A 21,976-nucleotide genomic window follows, 5' to 3' on the forward strand; every position below is an offset into this window, starting at 1 on the left:
TCTCGATGAGGCCACCCGTCAGTGCTCATCCCTCGTGGTAATAAAATATCTCGCTCTGTTCAGCCGTTGCAGAGAGAGTGAACCTTTCCCATTTGTGCCAAGCCCTGTTGGAGCTTTACCAGGAGCTCTGTCTTCCTGCTATAATACGGAACCTGGAATTGTGTACACTCCCGTTGGTACAATACAGGGAAACACTTCATATTCCTGAGATGTGACGCGCCAAGTTTTCCTTTCTGATAAAGGGTTTTTCCTATAACAGCCTCAGAAGGCAAGCAGTTAAGATGGCTCTTTCACAGCTTCACCCTCACCCCCTCGCACAAATTGCTACCTCATTGAAATTATGCCCCACACTACAATACCCAGCTCAAGAGTGACGTTGCTCCGACACCTCAAGAGCATCTTTTTAGATTTTAGATTAGATTCCTTCCAGTGTGGAAACAGGCCCTTTGGCCCAACAAGTCCATACCGACCCTCCGAAGTGCAGCCCATCCAGACCCATTCCTCTACATTTGCCCCTGACTAATGCACCTAACACTAAGGGCAATTTAGCACAGCCAATTCACCTGACCTGCACATATTTGGACTGTGGGAGGAAACCGGAGCACCCGGAGGAAACCCACGCAGACACGGGGAGAATGTGCAAACTCCACACAGATAGTTGCCCGAGGTGGGAATTAAACCTGGGTCCCTGGCGCTGTGAGGCAGCAGTGCCAACCACTGAGCCACTGTGCCACCCAAATTTTAGAAATTAATCTTTTCTTGCCATCCCTTGAGAAGGTGGGGAACTGCTTTCTTGAACTGCTGCAGCCCACCTGCTGTGGGTTGACCCACAATGCCCTTAGGGAGGGAATGCCAGGATTTTGATCAGTGATTGTGAAGGGACAGCGATATGTTTCCAAGTCAGGAGGGAAGTGGCTTGGAGGGCAACTTGCAGGGGATAGTGTTCCCATGTCCCCAGGTGCTGCCCCTGTCCTTCCGCATGGAAGTGGTCGTGGCCTTGGAAGGTGCTGACATAGGATATTTGGTGAATTTCTGCAGAGCATCCTGTAGATGGTACATACTGCTGCTACTGAGCGCTGGTGATGGAGGGAGTGGATGCCTGCCGATGTGGTGCTAATCAAGCGGGCTGCTTTGTCCTGATGCTGTCAAGCTTCTTGAATGTTGTTGGAGCAGGGATTTTTAAAATTATTCATTCAGGGGACATGGGCTTCATTGCTAGGCCACTCTGAGGGTGGTCCGAGCTCCTTTCTTGATGTGCTGCAGTCCTTGTGCTGTTGCTGTATTCCCTGGGCGAATGAGAAAGAATTTCCAGGATTTGCCCAGTGACAGGGAAGGAGCAGTGATATATTTCCAAGTCAGGAGGGTGAAGTGCAATCCTGACCTTGTAGATGGTGGACAGCTTTCGGGGAATCAGGAGGTGAGTTACTTGCTGCAACATTCCTAACCTCGGATCAAATCCCATACATTAGGCAGTCAGTCCATCATTGCTGACCAGCAGCAGCATTAATTGAAACATTTGATGGTGGATCTTTAATCCGTGAGAATGATTGTCATGTGAAATTCATTGCTGGTTACCCTTCAGAACATGGTGATATGTCTTCCTATTGGAATGCTGGAGCCCTGTGTTGGGGAGATGCTCCCTATGCTGCAGGTAGTGCCACACAACCCCAGCAGAGAATTTCTCAACGTGAAGGCAGGACTTTGTCTCCACAAGGCAGTGGTCATTTTTACTGATACTGTCATGGGCAGATGCACCAGAGCAGGACTGGTCCAGGGAAAGCATATGCGAAGTGGCCTAACCAATGTCCTGTACAGCTGCAACATGACTTCCCAACTCCTGTACTCAATACGCTGACCAATAAAAGAAAGCATACCAAACATCTTTTTCACTATCCTATCAATTAATTAACTTACATCTTGTTTACGGAATAAGATTGTTCTGAGATGGGAGTAAGTGTCTCCCTGCTAAACCATGTGAGGGCTGGAAGCCACACAATAGAAGATATAGATGGCAGCACACAGACACCAACATATTCACTTCCACCCATATCCAAGGCTCTTTAATGTCCCAATGCCAACTTCGTGCCAAATCTGAACCAAATGCTTTTTGCCTTTGTGATAGGGTTAGTGTTATTCATGCCAACTCACCCAATATCCACTCTGGGTATAACTCAGCTCAGGCACTGAGTAGAAATAAACCAAAATTCTTACGTGCTTATTGATGAATTCACAATTTCAAAAAATACACTTTAATTGATAGTACCTTCAACTACTTAATCCCTTAGAAAAATAAGCTTCTGAATTCATGGCCTTCAAATGCTTTACATGCACCTGGAGCAGTCAACCCCTTTGTCGGCAAAACTAAAGAATTGATCAGAAAGAAATGAGGACAACACGCCCCCAGGTACATCAATGGAGCAGAGGTTGAGAGGGTTCCTAGCAATGACCATAACCATCAACCTGTCCTGGACTTCCCACATAGATGCAATGACCAAGAAAGCGCAACAACAGCTCTTCCTCCTCAGGCAGCTCAGGAAATTCAGCATGTCCATAAGGACCCTCACCAACTCCTCCAGATGCACCACTGAAAGCATACTATCCAGGTGCATAATGTCCTGGCATAGCAACTTCCCTGCCCAGGACCATAAGAAACTATAGAAGATTGTGTGCACAGCCCAGACCATCGCAGAAGCCAACCTTCCATCCATGGACTCCATTTACATTTCTCGTTGCCATGGAAAGGCTGCCAACATCATCAAAGACCCCTCCCACTCTGGTAATGCTCTCCTATCCTCTTCGATCAGGCAGAAGGTACAGAAGCCTGAACACACACATCAACAGGATCAGGAACAGCTTCATCCTTGCATTATTAGACTGATGAATGGGCTCTCTAACTTCAAATAATGTTGATCTTGTTAATGCTGATCTTGCCTCACACACATCCTGTGCAGTGTAACCTGCAAGTTCTTTTCACCCTATGTTCTGTATGCCCTTGCTGACTATGATCTGCTTGTACGGCTCGCAAACAAAACTTTTCACTGTACGTTGGTATGCATGACAATAAATCAAAACATTCAATCAATCAAACTGCAAGCTGACAGGTATCCCACCATGATAATGATGAGTTGTGAAAGCTCTTCTACCACACAAATCCTGTGATGGTAGCCCTCAGTCCACAATAGGAAACATTGGTTGTATTTTATTGGTTAATAGGTTTTTCAAAAACATTAGAAAAGCAAGGAAGTTTAAAAGCTTTGACTATTTGACAGTTCCCATGATTGAATCCATTTTTTTATGTCCATTCATGTCCACTTTTAACAATCCTAAAAGGGAAGTGACCTCCTCAAAGGGAACTCCTATCTCTGGGCCTTGCCAATGAATTCCGATAAGTTCAAATCTTCTCCTGAAAAGTGTAAGGCCCGGGCTGGGATTTGCGACTCAGGAGCTTTCATGGTCAAAGGGAGGACCTATAGAATCCCTAGAGTATGGAAATAGGCCCTTCGGCCCAACAAGCCCACACCAACCCTCTGAAGAACAACCCACCCAGACCCACTCCCCTATCCTACACATTTCCGCTGACTAATGCATTTAATCTACACATCCCTGAAGACAATGGGCAATTCAGCATGGCCAATTCACCCTAACCTTCACATCTTTGGATAGTGGGAGGAAACTGGAGCACCCAGAGGAAATCCACGCAGACATGGGGAGAATGTGCAAACACACCACAGACAGTCGCCCGAAGCTGGAATCAAACTCAGGTCCCTGGTGCTGTGAGGCAGCAGGGCTATCCACTGAGCCACCATGCCACCCCATGTGCAGGATATAAAGGGTTGTAGGGTGCAGGAGTATGTAGGATATGGAGGGTTGTAGGGTGTAGGGGGTGTGGGATATGGAGGATTGTAGGGTGCAGTGGTGTGTGGGATATGGGGGGGTTGTAGGGTGCAGGGATGTATGGGATATGGAGGGTTGTAGGGTGCAGAGGTTTGTGGGATATGGAGGGTTGTAAGGTGCAGGGGTGTGTGGGATATGGAGGGTTGTAGGGTGTAGGGGTTTGTGGGATATGGAGGGTTGTAGGGTGCAGGGATGTGTGGGATATGGAGAATTGTAGGGTGCAGGGGTGTGTGGGATATGGAGGGTTGTAGGGTGCAGGGGTGTGGGATATGGAGGGTTGTAGGGTGCAGGGGTGTGTGGGATATGGAGGGTTATAGGGTGCAGGGATGTGTGGAATATGGAGGATTGTAGGGTGCAGAGGTTTGTGGGACATGGAGGGTTGTAGGGTGTAGGGGTTTGTGGGATATGGAGGGTTGTGGGGTGCAGGGGTTTGTGGGATATGGAGGGTTGTAGGGTGTAGGGGTTTGTGGGATATGGAGGGTTGTGGGGTGCAGGGGTTTGTGGGACATGGAGGGTTGTAGGGTGTAGGGGTGTGTGGGACATGGAGGATTGTGGGGTGCAGGGGTTTGTGGGATATGGAGGGTTGTAGGGTGTAGGGGTGTGTGGGACATGGAGGATTGTGGGGTGCAGGGGTTTGTGGGACATGGAGGGTTGTAGGGTGTAGGGGTGTGTGGGACATGGAGGGTTGTAGGGTGTAGGGGTGTGTGGGACATGGAGGATTGTGGGGTGCAGGGGTTTGTGGGATATGGAGGGTTGTCGGGTGCAGGGGTTTGTGGGATATGGAGGGTTGTAGGGTGCAGGGGTGTGTGGGATATGGAGGGTTGTAGGGTGCAGGGGTGTTGTGGATATGGAGGGTTGTAGGGTGTAGGGGTTTGTGGGATATGGAGGGTTATAAGGTGCAGGTGTGTGTGGGATATGGAGGGTTGTAGGGTGCAGGGGTGTATGGGATATGGAGGATTGTGGGGTGCAGTGGTTTGTGGGATATGGAGGGTTGTGGGTTGCAGGTGTGTGTGGGATATGGAGGGTAGTAGGGTGCAGGGGTGTGTGGGTATGGACGGGTGTGGGATATGGAGGGTTGTGGGATATAGAGGTTTGTAGGATATGGAGGGTTGTAGGTTGCAGGGATGTGTGGGATATGGAGGGTTGTAGGGTGCAGGGGTGTGTGGGATATGGAGGGTTGTAAGGTCCAGGGGTGTGTGGGATATGGAGGGTTGTAAGGTCCAGGGGTGTGTGGGATATGGAGGGTTGTAAGTTGCAGGTGTTTGTGGGATATGGAGGGTTGTGGGGTGCAGGTGTGTGTGAGATATGGAGGGTTGTAGGGTGCAGGGGTGTTGTGGATATGGAGGGGTGTAGGGTGCAGGGGTATGTGGGATATGGAGGGTTTAGGATATGAGGGTTGTATTATTTGGAGGGTTGTAGGTTGCAGGGATGTATGGGATATGGAGGGGTGTAGGGTGCAGGGGTGTTGTGGATATGGAGGGGTGTAGGGTGCAGGGGTGTGTGGGATATGGAGGATTGTAGGGTTGAGTGGTGTGTGGGATATGGAGGATTGTAGGGTGTAGTGGTGTGTGGGATATGGAGGGTTGCATGATATGGTAGGTTGTAGGATATGGAGGGTTGTAGGATATGAAGGGTTTTAGGATATGGAGGGTTGTAGGATATGGAGGGGTTTTGGATCTGGAGGGTTGTAGGATATGGAAGATTGAAGGTTTACAGGAAGCATTTATACCTGATGGGACTTTGCTCTCACAATGTAAAATGCAGTTTTGATATTGTTCTCTCTGAATGTCAGATCTTGGTTTGGGGGATCCATTTGAGTTGGTTTTCCAATCCAATGTGATCCAGGGTTTTAATCTTCCAGAGAAATGAAATGATTGCTCATCAGGGACAGGTCGGTGATTCTGGTGCAATGACAATGTTGCTCCCTCAATGAGAGGGCAGTCGATGTTGGAACGGACTCATTGAGTAAACCCTCGTTTCTGAATGAACGGGGAGTTTGGACACAAATGAACACACTCTCAATGCTCAGAGTGAAGGTGCTGAGTGTGCTGAACCATTAGCAGAGCATTGACTTTGAACGAATAGAAACATTGCTTTGTATTTTTTACAAACACAAGAAGCCCATTACCCACACTCCTGTGCCAAGTCTGTGTTAAGCTTTTATTGAATGGTTAATAATCCCACAGCACCAGGTTATAGTCCAACAGGTTTATTTGGAAGCACTAGCTTTCAGAGCACTGCTCACTAGTAACCTGACACAGGAGAAGGGCTCTGAAAGTTAGTGCTTCCAAATAAACCTGGCTGTTGTGTGATTTTTAACTTTGTCTACCCCAGTCAAACACTGGCACCTCCATATCATTTTTTTCATATGGACTGAGAACATAATCATAAACATATTTGGAACAGGTGAAGAAAATTAAGTTGAACAAAGCTGCCACAGTTACTGCCTGTTCCAGTTGCTCACCTCGATAACCTCTCTCCCTCCAGTTTACAATACAACCACACCCCCCCTTGTAACCTGCTCATTACTATCCTCACTGCAACACCCCCCACCCTGTCACCCCCGCATATTTAACCCTTCAGTGGAGTTTTGGATCTCCTTGACCAGTTCTGATCAGTGTCCCTATAATGCTGCGAAAGATTTTCTCAAAAGTCCTACTCTATAAAAGGCAAGTGTGACTTTCTTAATCTCAGTTAAATGCCCGACAGCCTGAAGCCTCCTCATAGCTTGCCTATGATGATCAAAGGCTTTATGATGATTAAAAGATTGATCTCAGCAAGATCTCAGAAGGAGGGTGTTTCAATTTGCTGAATACACTTACCCGTGCTGTCAATACCATTAAAAGCAAACTGCGTGATCTTCATCTTCACTCAATGATTTCCCCTGTTGAGTTTTATTAACCTTTACACTTATCCCATTTTCTAGTGATCTATGACCCTTTCATGCAGAAACTCATTCTTCTACTGACATTTCAGATTAGTTTTGCCCTGATTAGATTAGATTCCCTACAGTATGGAAACTGGCCCTTCAGCCCAACAAGTTCACACCCACCCTCCAAAGAGTAACCAACCCAGACCCATTCCCCTACCCTATATTTACCCCATGCATCTTTGGACTGTGGGAGGAAATCAGAGCACCCGGAGGAAATCCACGCGGACATGGGGAGAATGTGCAAATACCGCATAGACAGTCGCCCAAGACAGGAATCAAACCCAGCTCCCTGGTCCTGTGAGGCAGCAGTACTAACCACTGAGCCACCATTCCACCATGTTTGGGAGAGTGGATGGATGGTATTCAGTGAACTGACTCAATTTGCCATTACAGAATCAGGATTAGTGGTGCTGGAAGAGCACAGCAGTTCAGACAGCATCCAAGGAGCTTTGAAATTGATGTTTCGGGCAAAAGCCCTTCATCAGGAATAAAGGCAGTGAGCCTGAAGCGTGAAGAGATAAGCTAGGGGAGGGTGAGGGTGGGGAGAGAGTAGCATAGAGTACAATGGGTGAGTGGGGGAGGAGATGAAGGTGATAGGTCAGGGAGGAGAGGGTGGAGTGGATAGGTGGAAAAGGAGCTAGGCAGGTTGGACAGGTCTGGACAAGTCATGGGGACAGTGCTGAGCTGGAAGTTTGAAACTAGGATGAGGTTGTGGAAGGGGAAATGAGGAAGCTGTTGAAGTCCACATTGATGCCCTGGGGTTGAAGTGTTCCGAGGCAGAAGATGAGGCATTCTTCCTCCAGGCATCTGGTGGTGAGAGAGCGGCGGTGAAGGAGGCCCAGGACCTGCATGTCCTCGGCAGAGTGGGAGGGGGAGTTGAAATGTTGGGTCACGGGGCGGTGTGGTTGATTCCGTGGCCCAACATTTCAACTCCCCCTCCCACTCTGCCGAGGACATGGAGGTCCTGGGCCTCCTTCACCGCCGCTCCCTCACCACCAGATGCCTGGAGGAAGAATGCCTCATCTTCTGCCTCGGAACACTTCAACCCCAGGGCATCAATGTGGACTTCAACAGCTTCCTCATTTCCCCTTCCCCAACCTCATCCTAGTTTCAAACTTCCAGCTCAGCACTGTCCCCATGACTTGTCCGGACTTATCCGACCTGCCTAGCTCCTTTTCCACCTATCCACTCCACCCTCTCCTCCCTGACCTATCACCTTCATCTCCTCCCCCACTCACCCATTGTACTCTATGCTACTCTCTCCCCACCCCCACCCTCTCCTAGCTTATCTCTTCACGCTTCAGGCTCACTGCCTTTATTCCTGATGAAGGGCTTTTGCCCGAAACGTCGATTTCAAAGCTCCTTGGATGCTGCCTGAACTGCTGTGCTCTTCCAGCACCACTAATCCAGAATCTGGTTTCCAGCATCTGCAGTCATTGTTTTTACCCATTACAGAATCATCCAAGTTCATAGAATCCCTACAGTGTGGGAGCATTCCATTCAGACTATTGAGTCCACACCAACTCTCCGAAGACCATCCTACCCAGACCCACAACCCCTACCTTATCCCGTAACCCCACATTTCCCATGGCTAACCCACCTAGCCTGCACATCCCTGAACACTATGGGTAATTTAGCATGGCCAATACCACCCTGATCTAGACATTTTTGGATTGTGGGAGGAAACCAGAGCACCTTGAAGAAACCCACGCAGACACGGGGAGAACGTGCAACCTCCACACAGGCAGTTGCCCGAGGCTGGAATCGAACCCAGGTCCCTGGTGCTGTGAGGCAGCAGTGCTAATCACTGATCCACTGAAGCCCCCCCAAGTTTATATATGGTCTGTTTCCAGGTAGAAAATATGGCTAGTCTCAGCAGAATGCAGTAGCAAATTTCAGGTCCTGGGAATCTGACACAAATTCAGAGATTGCTGGAGAAACTCAGCAGGTCTGGCAGCGTCTGTGAAGAGAAAGAAACAGAGTGAATGTTGTGAAGAGTCATACCAAACTTGAAACGTTCACTCTGTTTTCTCTCTCCACCGTTGCTGCCAGACCTGCTGAGTTTCTCCAGCTTCCTCTGTGTTTGTAGCATCGGTTCTCACCTAGACAACAAATGGAAGGTGAAAACTAGGGAGAGATTCACATACAGGCCCTGCTTCTCTGTAACACTACTGGTCTGAAGACTGATTTGTTTGCTTACCAACACAGTCTGTGACCTGAATAATCAAGAGCTGACATCCATAAACTCCACGGTGTTGGCAATTTTGAAAATTCATGTCTTTCAACCAGATCATTGTAGAAAGAAAATGGACATTTTCTTTTTGATTGAATTTACTTTCGCTAATTTAATGGAGAGCAGATTAATTTTAAACAGCTCGGGTTCATTATTGGAATGAATTCATCACTCTGACTTTTTGAAACCTGGGAATATCTGTCATTCTCCGCAGTATCTTATTTCGCAGTCAGACTTCTCAGTTATTAAATATTTATTCTTTAGCAACACATGGCTAGTGTATTATGACAAAGCTTTTCACTGTGCCTCAGTACATGTGACAATAAATTCAATTCAATTCAATTCAGTGTGGTCTCTTTGTCTGTCATTCTTCCCCTGTGTGTTCGAGTCCCCTTCACTTTGCAGTCGATTGACAGCAGTGCACACACTTGCCAATGGTAATGTGGGATCTCAGATCCACTGGCTCTTCCAGAGACTGCAGAGGTGAGCTCATTATTGGCAAGGAAGGTACTCTGTGTAAATCAGGAGTATTTAAATTATATCTAGCGCAGTCAGAATGGAACACGATCCATGAAGAGAAAATTTAATTTCTATTATAGAGTCAGAGAGATGTACAGCACAGAAACAGACCCTTTGGTCCAACTCGTCCATGCCCACCAGATATCCTAAATTAATCTTGTCTCATTTGCCAGCACTTGGCCCATATTAAACCCTTCCTATTCATATACCCATTCAGATGCCTTTTAAATGTTGTAATTGTACCAGCCTTCACCACTTCCTCTGGCAGCTCATTCCATACACGCACCGCCCTCTGAGTGAGAAAGTTGCTCCTTAGGTCCTTTTTCTATCTTTCCCCTCTCACCTTAAACCTATGCCCTCTAGATCTGGATTCCACCACCCAGGGAAAAGACTTTGTCTATACACCCTATCCATATCCCTCATGATTTCCTGTCCAATTTCATATTTGTTTTCCCTCAGTCTGTGTGCCTGATGTAAAATGTATATTGTGAATGTTAAGATTATAACAATCATTCTGAGACTGAAACATTCTTTCTGAAGACAAGCTTGAATTTATTTCACTTTCCTGTGATTTTTAAGTCAAAGTGCTTTGCAAATGAATAGAGAACATAGAAAAGGAATGTAGAGGATGAAGCTAACCCAATACACTGTGGGTACGCTGCGCCTTTGATGCCCCAAATTCAAGCGGAAAGTGTGAGGTAGTGGGAGACCACAATCCTGTTCTCCCTGATTAAAAACCAAAAGGTTGAATTGAATAATCCATGTCTTCTTCTGTTGTAACTACGTCAAACTTGCACAACCCCATGCTCCACATCACCCACAGCTGGAGGAGCATCATCTCAGTGAAATGTGCTCTTCGGCGGCAAGTTGCATCTATCAGTCAGCCACAAAAATGATGCCTCAGAGTAACTGTTCAGTTCTGTTGGCCCAACGATCAACACCTTTAACTATTCGATGGCATTCCATCAATCAATATATCTACCTTTAGAGAATATTGAGGTAATTTTTAAAAAATAGACCTGCAGAATTTGAAATGGCTCCACATAATTTATTCCAGTTAAAATGTAGTGTCCTTTGATAAACTTTAGTGTTTCTCTCACTTTTTTATGTCTTGGTACTCATGTATCCAACTTTTTGCCCTCAGTCCTTACAGTCACCATGTACAGGTACAAAGGCTACATAAAACAAGCAATATAACCTGACATAAACACCTTTTACAAGCATTTTAAGCTTATGTTTAAAACCCATCTAAAGTAGACTTGCCTTCCAATGCAAATAGCTGCCAATCAAGGGCAGCACGGTGGCTCAGTGGTTAGCACAGCTGCCTCACAGCACCAGGGACCTGGGTTCAATTCCCACCTCAGGTGACTGTCTGTGTGGAGTTTGCACATTCTCCCCGTGTCTGCGTGGATTTCCTCCCACAATCCAAAGATGTGCAGGTCAGGTGAATTGGCCATGCTAAATTGCCCATAGTGCATTAGTCAGGGGTAAAATGTAGGGGAATGGGTCTGGGTGGGTTACTCTTTGGAGGATTGGTGTGGACTTGTTGAGCTGAAGGGCCTATTTCCATACTGTAGGGAATCTAATCAGAGTTTTAGATGGACACGTTCTGAGCTTCAGGAGAAGTTCTGTGAAACTTAGCACAGTGGGAAAGGCTACTGTTTAAAATCCTTCAGCTGGGAGTTGTGGAATATCCTGCATTAAACAGCAGCTTGTTGCAAATATTAACTGTGATTGTAAATGAAGTGAATGACAGACAGTATTGGAAGATTTGGTTTGCACTTTATGTGTATCTACTTGGAGCATTCATGTGACACACTTGTAAAAAAATTATGAATAAGGATTTTTTTTTGATAGGAACAGAAAGGAAGTCAAGATAATTATATCTCACAGCAGGGACATTCTGGGTAGTTTATTGTGTTTATCAAGAATATTTATACAGTATGGCCCTTTAGAGTGAAACATTGTGAATGGGGAGAAATTGAATTTTATCACACTTTTTTGGAATAAGCAATTCTAAATATTTTGGCAAAGTACTTTCAATTTTTAAAAATTATATATAAATATGTATGTTTGTATATATAAATAAAAATATAATGTTTCTTGAGAAAACGTATTTCCTACAGCAAGGTTCCACAACAAATTTAGCCACTTTTAAAAAAAATGTCTAAGACAAGTTGTTTATTTACAGTTTCTGCTATATATAGTTGTATTCTGATCCTTAAAGCTTCCTGAAAAATTAAAGATATTAATAGCTGTACTCCCACTCCATCTTTTCGCACTCCTACTTGTCATTTCCCCTCCAAACTACATTCCCTCCTCTTTTCTCCCCTTTCCTTTCTCTCATTTGCTTTCCTCTCTCCTTTCTTCTTCCTTCATCCCTCGGCCTAACAATATCATTCAAAAATATTGATGGAAGGAACTGTGTGAGCCAGTCTCAAGTATTTTCTGAGGGGAAAAGATGACATTTCTTTCTCCGTGGAAGCCATGATGTGGAGGTGCCAGTGTTGGACTGGGCTGGACAAAACCTGAAGTCACATGACACCAGATTATACCAGGGGACCAGACAAAGGAGCAGTGCTCGGAAAGCTTGTGATTTCAAACAAACCTTTTGTACGATAACCACATGCTGACTGACTTTTGACTCTCTCAATGGAAGCGGAGGATTTCCTCGGCACCAAAGTGCCTCTTATCTTCATTGTGTGCAATTCTGGAAGATTTAAAAAAGGAGTCTTGCATTTAAATAGTACCCGATGCAGCTAACGGACATTGCAGAACACATTCCAATCAGTGGCATTAAGTCAACGCTAAATTTAGCAAACTCAGCAGGCAATGTGCACAGAATGGTAATGCCCCGGTAATCTGTTGATTGAGGGATAAACATTGGCCAGGGCTCTCGAGTTAACTCTCTCATTTGTGGTACAATGGGAAACGATCATGTTAATAATAATGACGCTACTCTGATTTCAGCAGAGATGTGTCCAAGGCTCAAAGAGGAGCAGCAAGCCCTGGGTTCAGTATATGTATCATACTTAATGCAATTAAACTTCAAAATGCACCGGGGCAGAGGGAGCTGGGTGTCCTTACGTATGAATCACAGAAAGCAGGTACAGCAGGTAATAAGGAAGGCAGGTGGAATTTTAGCATTTACTGCAAAATAAATTGAACTGAAAAGTGTGGAACCGTACAAGTCTGTGAGACTGCACCTGGCATACCGTGTAGAAATTTCATCCCCTTTCTTGAGGAGAGATGTGATTGTATTGGAGGCAGTTCAAAGAAGGTTCACGAGATTGATTCCAGAGTTGAAAGGTTTGTCCTATGAAGGGAGCACAAGGAGGTTAGAAAGATGAGGGAAGATCTCCATTGAGTTGTATAAAATGTTAAAAGGGATTGAGAAACTTGATATCGAGGGGCAGTTTCCTCTTGTGGGGCATTCTAGAACACAAAGTTATAGTTTTGGGATACTGAGGTAGCAGATTTAAAACAGGGATGAGGAGAAATGGCTTCTCCCAAACTGTCGCAAATTTGTGGAGTTCACTCCCCTCAGGTTGTGGTGGATTTTGGGACACTGAGTAAATTTAAGGAGGAGATAGACAGATTTTAATTAGTAATAGGTTGAATGGTGATAGAGAGCAGGATGGAAAGTGGAGCTGAGGCCAAGGCAAGATCAGCCATGATGGTATTGAATGGCAGAACTGGCTCAAGGGGCTGAATGGCCTCCTCCTGCTCCTGCTTCTTATGTAGTGAGTTTCCAGGACTTACTGAGAGTGAGGAAGGTTAAGGATAAGAGGAAGGTAGCTCAGAGCAGGAGCTGTGCAGGAGAGCAGTGCAGATACATGGTGGTTAGGTTCCGTGAGAGGAGTTGGTGCAGGATTCACTCTGTGGGAGTAGCAGAATCCATAGGGACAGCTGTCACAGCATAAAACATATCAACACTGGGATTTGTTCAACATTGGCATAGTCATAACAGAACACCGTTCTTCTGCAAAACACCGCCTTGTCTCCTCTTCCATCTTTCTGGAGGTAGTGGGGTGTGCAGACTGGGCCTTGGCCCCTTATCAAATAGGCAGCACCTCTGACAGGGCAGCACCTTCTCAGTACTGCACTTTAGAAGGATGGGAGAGGAATCTCATTGACACCTATACCAATCGAACAGCATGAGACAGGGTAAATGCAGAAAGGAAACTCTTGATGACCAATGAGTCCAGAACCAGGGGGTCACAGTCTGAGGAGAAGGGAGGTGGGGGTAGATCGTTTAGGACAAGATGAGGAGAAATGTCCTCACACAGAGAGTGGTAAGCCTGAGGCATTCTTTACAACAGAAAGCACTTAGTGCTAAAACATTGAATGCTTTCATGAAGGAGTTAGATATATTTTTTAGGGCTAAAGGGATCAAAGGGTGTGGGAGAAGGCTGGGACTGGGTTCTCAGTTGGATGGTCAGCCATGATCATCTTGGATGGGGAGCATGCTTAAAGCTTTTCCAGCACCACACTCTCGATTCTGATCTCCAGCACCTGCAGTCCTCACTTTCTCCTAGCATGCTTAAAGGGCCAAATGGCCTACCCCTACTTTCCTATGGAGTGGGATGGCTGCCTTGATTAGTCGACTTGAACCCACAGCTTGGGGGGGCAGGGTGTTACATACAAGCTGTGATCACTGAGATGTTTACAGCTTAATCACACTTACCACGTGATTGTAATTGACTGTTTAATGATGTAGGTTAACGTATTCATGATTCACTGGTTCCTCCCCAGGACTGATCTAATTAAAGACCCCAGAAGCTCTCTCTGTCTCTCTCTCTCTCTCTCTCTCAGCTTCAATCCCATTGGTGGTCTATGTGAACTAGTCACCACTCCTCAATGGAAGACCACCTGGGTTTCTAGACTTTTAGTTGGTTAGCCTGACTGTTGTTAGAGGGTTGTGAGTCTTTGGAATTTCTTGCCACAAAGTCGTTGTGTATATTTAAGGCTGAGAGAGATTCTCGATCAGTCGGGGAATCAAGGGTTACAGGGAAAGAGCAGAAAAGTAGATGTGAGGAATGTCAGATCAACCATGATCCTATTGAAGCAGGCTTGAAGGGCCGAATGGCCTAATCCTGATCCTATTTCTTACGGTCTTATGGTCCAGAATCTCTTTAAAAATACATGTACTTTGTAAACCCCACCAAGCCACAGCGCCATTTTGGACTAGCGCAGGAACCATTTTGATTGGCGAACAATTTGAGAAGTCTATAACAAACAAATTCATGACCAGCCCACAACAAGTGATTAAATCGAAGAAGCACCTTCAGTTATACTGTAATTCGAGAATAGATCATTCAGCGTCAGCAGTGAACACAGGCTGTATAATTTTATTATTTCCCACTAATTGTATTATTGTATTATTAACTGTCTGCATTTTAAAATGTGCGATTGTGAGACTGTCAATAGAGAATCATGTTCAGGGTTTTATTAGCAATGCTGTACTTGACAATAAATCTGTGCAAACACCTCATGAACTCATCTGTTCATGTTTAAGATAAAAAGCACATTCGGAGACCCCCCATTAGTTTAAGGTGTGAGACATCTCACACTCCTGTACAGATCCCATCAAATTGGCTCAGAAAAACATTAATAACTAATTTGATTTCAATGGCACCTTTTTTATTAAGGGATGAGGGGGCGAATCCCAAACTGGATATTTAAAAAGGATGTGTTAGTGTTGTTAAAGTATTGCAGGGTCAGCTGAAGTGTGTTCCTGAATTGGGCTGAGATATTGATTGATCAAAGTGGGGTTTGTTTTTGGGGATAGTCAGGGAATTTCAGTGTGAACAGTGGAGGCATGGGCATGGAATACTCCTCCTGTCTCTGAGCTGGGATTCAGACTGAGTGTTGATATCTGACTTGCATTACTGATTGATACCACTTCTGTCAGTTACTTAACCTCCAGCCTTTGGGTAATTTTAATCCTTCTACCAACATCACGGATGCAGACTCTGGAGATTAATAGCAGCTGTCTGTGGGAGCTTGCTGTGCGTGTTTATTTTTCGATGACATTGCATCCACAGTCACCACAAGCAAAAACCGAAATTGTTGGAAAAGCTCAGCAGGTCTGGCAGCATCTGTGGAGAGCAATCAGAATTAACGCTTCAAGTCCAGTGACCCTTCCTCAGAACGGGACCCACTACAGTGGTTGTAATGAGTGTAGGAACATCTTAACACCATGAAAGGCACTACAGAAATGCACATTCTTTTCAAAGACATTGCCTGGGTGACCAGTAGGTGGGTGGCCAGCACAGAAAAATGTCTCCTTCTTTAAAACCCACGTTGGAAAGGAGCTCTAAGAATTGAGATTGCAGGCTTCCTAAAGATGACATCCTGATCACTTGCTGTAAATTATCAAGGCCTTCTAAGAGCTGGCAAAGAGCTTCCTTTTAATGTGCAATGCTTTTAACCCTCCTGAGCTTTGTTGCCATGGATTCCAAAGCAATCTTAACCCGTCACATTAATAACGGTGAAGCTGAGGAAACGGACTCACCCCAGCTCCTCATGCTGATTGTGAAAAGATTCGTAACAGCGAACTGGGAGGAACGTTAAAGAAACTACAATGATGGCACAGTTCACAACAGAAAGCTAGAAGCACAAGTCTCATGGCCAGGCAGGAAAGAATCATTTATTCAATAAATCTTCCAGTGGACTGATTTAGAAACAGGGACAATGAAGTTCAGATGATAAGAACTGGTTTGTACGGTCCATGTCCATACCATTAACCTATCTGCAATTTAGGAAATACGAACCAGCAAACTGAGTGAGCTAAACAAGGCCAGAGTGCAATGGAAACTGGGACTGTTCGGTCTAAATTCAATTTATCTAATTCTGGCACATCCCCAACATAATGATCATTCCATTGTACCACTCAAACATTTCTTTAATAGTGACAGAAATTAAAATTATGCATAAAGATATTTCCAACATTGTTATTCCGTTTCCTTGTTTTTAAGAAGGCGTTAGATATAGTTCTTAAGGTTAAGAGGAATGGGAAGAAAGTGGGAACAGGGGACTGAGTTGGATGATCAGTCAGGATCATACTGAATGGTGTAGCAGGTTTGAAGGGCCGAATGGCCTACTCCTGCTCCCATTATCTAGGTTTCTATATTGTCCAGACATTCTTTTACAACCAATCAGATTCAGAAATTAAAGCTCACTTTGTCCTCCAGGATACTTATTAATCTAATGACCTTCACAGAGGTCCACCAGTGCCCTTAAATTCTTTTCCGAATCCACAAACCCTGTTTAATGTGCTTTTAGTCCAGATTTGAAATATTCTTTGAGTTTTGTTCTCGTTTCTTTATTAATCAGAGCGCTTCATTGTTCACAAATCTGGAACTGATGGACAACAGGGACTGGTACACACTTTCCAAAAGAAATACGAGGATCTCAAACACTCCTTTCTGCATTGGACTAATGGCTGCAATGTTTCACGTCACAGTTAGAGTGTCAAATACCAGGCAATGGACATCTCCAATGGAGAAGGTCAAATGACATTCCCACCACTGAATGCCCCATTACCAACAGCCTGGGGGTTATCATTAATTCAGTAATTTGCTCCTTGGTCCTACAGATTAGAGACTCAAGTTTACACAACTTGAGTCAACGGGAATCAGAATGAAACACTTTGCTGGCTGGAGTCACATTTGGCGAGGGAAGATGGTTGTAGTTGTTGGAGGCCAGTCATCTCAGCTCCAGGACATCTCTGTAGGAGTTCCTCAGGGTAGTGTCCTACGCCCAACCACCTTCAGCTGCTTCATCAATGACCTTCCCTCCATCGTAAGGTCAGAAGTGGGAATGTTGTGCAACCTTCAACACTGTTCACAACACCTCAGGTAATGAGTATATAAGCAGGAGGTTGGAAGAACACAGCAAGCCAGGCAGCATCATGTGGTGGAGATGTCAACATTTTGGGTATAACATTAAGGGTTATACCTGAAACATTGACTTCTCCATTGCCTGATGCTGCCCGGCTTGTTATGTTTTTCCAGCCTCTTGCCTGTCTACCTTAGATTCAAGCATCTGGAATTTTTTGTGTCCTCACATACTGACGCTGTCCATGTGCAAATGCAACAAGATCTGGACAATATCCAGGCTTGGTCTGACACGTGGCAAATAACATTCGCAACACACCTGTACCAGGCAATTAATATTCAGAACAAGAAAGTATTTAGCCATTGACCCTTGACATTCAATGGTATTACCATCTTTGACTTGCCCACGAACAACATACCATTTACCAGAAACTAAACTGACCCTATAAGGAGAGGTTGAACAGGCTGGGGCTATTTTCCCTGAAGTGTCGGAGGCTGAGGGGTGATCTTATAGAGGTTTATAAAATCATAAGGGGCATGGATAGGATAAATAGACAAGATCTTTTCCTTGGGGTGGGGGAATCCAGAACTAGAGGACATAGTTTTAGGGTGAGAGGGGGAAGATGTAAAAGAGACCTAAGGGGCAGAGGGTGGTACGTGTGTGGAATGAGCTGCCAGAGGAAGTGGTGGAGGCTGGTACAATTGCAACATTTAAAAGGCATCTGGATGGGTATGTGAATAGGAAGGGTTTGGAGGGATATGGGCCGGGTGCTGGCAGGTGCGACTAGGTTGGGTTGGGATATCTGGTCGGCATGGACGGGTTGGACCGAAGGGTCTGTTTCTGTGCTGTACATGTCTATGACCTTAAATGAGTCATCTATGTACTGTGGCTGCAATGTCAGGCCAGAGGCTAGGAATCTTACAGTGAGTAACTCGCTATTGACTCTCCAAGTCTGTCCAAGGCACATGTGGGGAGTTTGATGGAATACTCCCTACTTGCCTGGATAGGTGCAGCTCCAACAATATCCAAAAAGCTTGACATGGAGAAGAACTTGCAGGGGGTGGTGTATCTACTGCCTTTGTCCTTCTAGATGGAAGTGGTCGTGGGTATGGAAGGTGCTGTTTAAGTATCTTTGGTGAATTTCTGCAGCGCATCCTGTAGATAGTACACACTGCTGCTACTGAACGCTGGTGGTGGAGGGGGTGGATGTTTGGGGATGTGGTGCCAATGAAGTGGGGGCTGCTTTGTTCTGGATGGTGTCAAGCTTCTTGAGTGTTGTTGGGACTGCACCCATCCAGGCAAGTGGGGAGTATTCCATCACACTCCTGACTTGTTTCTTGTAGATGGTGGACAGGCTTTGGGGAGTCAGGAGATGAGTTTCTCATTGCAGTATTCCTAGCCTTTGACCTGCTCTTGTAGCCACCATAATAATATGGCTAGTCCAGTTCAGTCTCTGGTGAATTATAACATCCAGGATGTTGATAGTGGGGGAATCAACGATTGTAATGGCATTAAATGTCAAGGTGTAGTGGTTAAATTCTCTGTTAATGTAGACTGTCATTGTCTGGCATTTGTTTGCTGTGAATGTTACGTGCTATTTGTCAGCCCAAGTCTGGATAGTGTCCAGATCATGGACATTTGATTATGGACTGCTTCAGTATCTGAGGAGTCGTGAATGATGCTGAATATTGTTCAATCATTGGCAAACATCCCCACTTCTGACCTTATGGTGGAGGGAAGGTCAATGATGAAGCAGCTGTAGGTGGTTGCCTAGGACACTATCCTGAGGGACTCCTGCGGAGACGTTCTGGAGCTGAGCTGGAGCTATATGAATTCAAGTCTTTCAATCCCATTGTATACGGCTTAGATTAGTTGAGGGCTCACTTCTTAATCAGGTTGAGGCATTTATAAATATAGTTCAGTAAGATCCCTCTCCAGCACCAACCCCAGCCCCAGCCCCACTCCCACTCCCACCCCGTTCTCCCTGACGTAGGAGCGTGTTGAAAGCACTCACTCTGATGGCCTGCGATGTGCTTCCTTGAAGTTATAAATAGCATGGAGCGGGAAGTGAGTGATAAATGGCTGTTGTTGGAACATCCAACTATTAAAAGCAATGTTAGAAAATAACAGAAATATCCAGAAATAGCAGGAGTAAAATGTGATTGTGTTACTCCAGGAGTTGGGGTGGTTACATTCACTGACAGAACTGTTTACTTGAACAGAGAATTGGAATATGCAAATTCATTTTGAAAGGAAAATTAAGCTGTACCTGAACCAGTGCAATTTGTGTTGATACCTGGACTGTGGGCAAACAGAGACCTTGGAGTGCAGGTTCTTAGTTCCTTGAAGGTGGAGTCGCAGGCAGACAGGATAGTGAAGATGGTGTTTGGTACACTTACCTTTATTAGTCAGTGCACTGAGTACAGGAGTTGGGAGGTTATTTTGTGGCTGTACAGGACATTGGTTAGACCACTTTTGGAATACTGCATTCAATTTTGGTCTCCTTGCTATAGGAATGATGTTATTAAACTTGAAAAGGTTCAGAAAATATTGTTGTCAGGGCTGGAGGATTTGAGCTATAGGGAGAGACTGAATAGGCTGGGGCTGTTTTCCCTGGAGCATCAGAGGCTGAAGGGTGACCTTATCGAGGTTTATAAAATCATGAGGGGCATGGATAGGGTAAATAGACAAGGACTTTTCCCTAGGATGGGGGAGTCCAGATCTAGAGGGCGTAGGTTTAGAGTGAGAGGGGAAAGATATAAAAGGGACCTAAGGGGCAACGTTTTGACACAGAGGATGGTGTGTGTGTGAAATGAGCTACCGGAGGAAGTAGTGGTGGCTGGTACAATGACAACATTTAAAAGGTATCCAGATGGGTCTATGAATTGGAAGTGTTTAGAGGGATATGGGCTAAATGCTGGCAAACGGGACGAGATTAACTTAGGATATCTGGTCGGATGGACGAGTTAGGCCGAAGGGTCTGTTTCCCTGCTGTATATCTCTATGACTCTATGACTCAAAAGCAGGAAAGGTCACCCCATTGTGTGGAACTATCTGCCAGAGTGTGTCACATCTCAGAGATTGGTTCAGTGCTATCATACAGCATATTTGTTTAATCATGTATGACTCTATGTACATAAAGACAAAAGAACTGGATCAGGAGAACACCATTCAGCCCCTCTTTCTGGGACATTGCCAATCTGGTTGTGGCCTTCACTCTCCTGTCAGTCCCCAATAATCCTTGCCTTCCTTGTCAATCACAAACCTGTCAGGCTCAGTATACTCAGTGACCCAGCCTGCCCTGCGCTTTAGGGGATGGAGTGACCCTGTGAGGGAAGAAATTCCTTCTCATCTCCCCCTCAGAACAGAGATCCCTTATTCTGAAACTGTGCCCTTCGCTCTCATGAGAGGAAACGTGCTTTCAGCATCCTTCCCTGTCAAGCCCCCCTCGAATTTCACTGTTTAATAAGAGACAAAGATTGTGAAGGAGTGGGAACGTTAGTGGGTTCATAATACAGCCATGTTAATGATGTGGGGGCATGGGTTCATATCTTATGATAGCCACTGGTACAATGCATACAGTCAATGGGGTGGCACAGTGACTCAGTGGTTAGCATTGCTACCTCACAGGGCCCATGTTCGATTCCAGGCTCAGGTGACTGTCTGTGTGGAGTTGGCACGTTCTCCCCGTGTCTGCTTGGGTTTCCTCCCACAGTCCAAAGATGTGCAGGTCAGGTGAATTGGCCATGCTAAATTGCCCATAGTGTTAAGTGCATTAGTCAGAGAGAAATGGATCTGGGTGAGTTACTCTTTGGAGGGTCGGTGTGGACTTGCTGGGCCGAAGGGCCTGTTTCCACACTTTAGGGGAATCTAATCTAATACTCACTGTCACTGTTACAGCTGGTCTCGATAAAGACTGTTGTAAAATGCTAAATGGTTTGGAAAGGGAAATCCTTACTGATATGCTCAATATGTGACTCCAGACCCGAAGTGGGTGAGTGAGACACTGACTACTGAAGGAAGGGACAACAAACAGTGACCTTTCCAGTGATAACACCAAAGGTCACCTCTCGTCAAAACTCTCCTCTCAACATCGAAACCTTCACCTCGTCAACAAAATCCTTTGCCTGCTGGAAGTATAAGATAATGAAGAAAACAGACTGCTGGAGAAACTCAGCAGGTCTGGCAGCTTCTGTGGAGAGAGAAACAGAACTGAAGAAGTCATCTCAGGCATGAAATGTTAACTGCCTCTCGAGACCTGTTGAGTTTCACCAGCGCTTTCTGCTTTGATTTCCTGTTTCCAGCATCCATACTGTTTGACCTGCTGAGTTTCTCCAGCAATTTCTGTTAATATTTCAGCTTTGTGAACACGTTTCCAATGCAGTTATTATCCTTTTACAAAGGAGAACCAAAACTATACACAGCTGTGTTCTCACCAAGGCCTTGTGAATTTGCAGTTTCCCGACTTTGATGTTCTCCCTCCCTTTACAATAAAACCCAGAAACATAGAAGATAGGAGGAGGAGGAGGCCACTCGGCCCTTCAAGCCTGCTTCAC

This window comes from Chiloscyllium plagiosum, unplaced genomic scaffold (genome assembly GCF_037043375.1).
Source record: "Chiloscyllium plagiosum isolate Xiang-an unplaced genomic scaffold, Cpla_swu_hap1 HiC_scaffold_25, whole genome shotgun sequence".
Taxonomy (NCBI): domain Eukaryota; kingdom Metazoa; phylum Chordata; class Chondrichthyes; order Orectolobiformes; family Hemiscylliidae; genus Chiloscyllium; species Chiloscyllium plagiosum.